We start from the raw sequence: 1,101 nt of genomic DNA on the forward strand, positions 1-1,101 counted from the left end.
CCCTTTCCCAGCCCTTACTGTCCTAGGCCTGCCAGCACTAGCTGCAGGTGTGTATTAGCTTTACTAAAGGAGCGGATTAAGGAGCCTTTATATTCTCTAAAATCATCAAGAGAAGATTGATATAAAGACATTTGAGATATTCAGTTATAAACAATCTTCTTCATACTATGGTAAAGTATTCCAGCATTTTCCCCCATATCTGGTAACTTAGTTCAGCTTCTTAACATTTATTTCCTGCTTATTACATAGGTCTACTCATTATTGCTGTGGAACAAACCACTGCACAACTTAGTATAAAATAACAACCATTTTGTTGTGCTCACAAATTGTGCGTCCGGATTCAGACAGGGCAGTCTTATCTGCTATGTCTAGGACGGCAGTTCCAGGGGGTGTGGAAAGGACGGGGTTCGAGCACCTGGGCTGGAGGACCCACGTCAGAGACCGTACTTTGCTCACGTACCTGCACTCGGCAGGTCTGGCTAGAAGACTGGGCTCAGCTGGGTCGGGGCGGCTACGCAGGAGGCCTCAGTGTGATCGCACTTCCTCCATGGCGATTTGATGCTCAGCGAACAAGGCAAAAGCTAGTCCTGCCTTCCATGGCCCATTAAGAGCTTCAGAAATCACGTCACGTTACTTCTGCCATTGTGTCCTGGCTAAAACAGTCATAAGCCGACCCAGATTGAAGGGGAAGGGGCCCCCCTTCCTAATGGGAGTTATGTCACAGACTTTGGGGTCATGTTTTTAAACCACCAAGTTAGTGCCCCTTGCGTTTGTAACTGACCTACTATTTTATTGTATCGTGTGGGGTTGGGCAAGTTCTTTTATTTTTGTGTGCCCTGGTTATCTCATGTATAAAACAAGATTGGTAATAATAACGACCTATCGGGGTGTTAAAAGGGCACGGGCGTCCATCACTCGTCTCCTTTACCTCTTTGGCCTGTCCCCTCCTCTCTCCTACTCACTTCACTGGTAGTCCCAGGGGTCGCCTTGCTGTTCTTTAAACACGCCAGGGGTGCTCCAGCCTCAGGACCTTGGCACCGGGTGTTCTCTGTGTCTAGAGCCCTTTTCTTCCAAACATCCACATGACTAATGCTCTCACCT

This window comes from Propithecus coquereli, unplaced genomic scaffold (assembly GCF_000956105.1).
Source record: "Propithecus coquereli isolate 6110/MARCELLA unplaced genomic scaffold, Pcoq_1.0 Scaffold370, whole genome shotgun sequence".
Classification (NCBI taxonomy): Eukaryota; Metazoa; Chordata; class Mammalia; order Primates; family Indriidae; genus Propithecus; species Propithecus coquereli.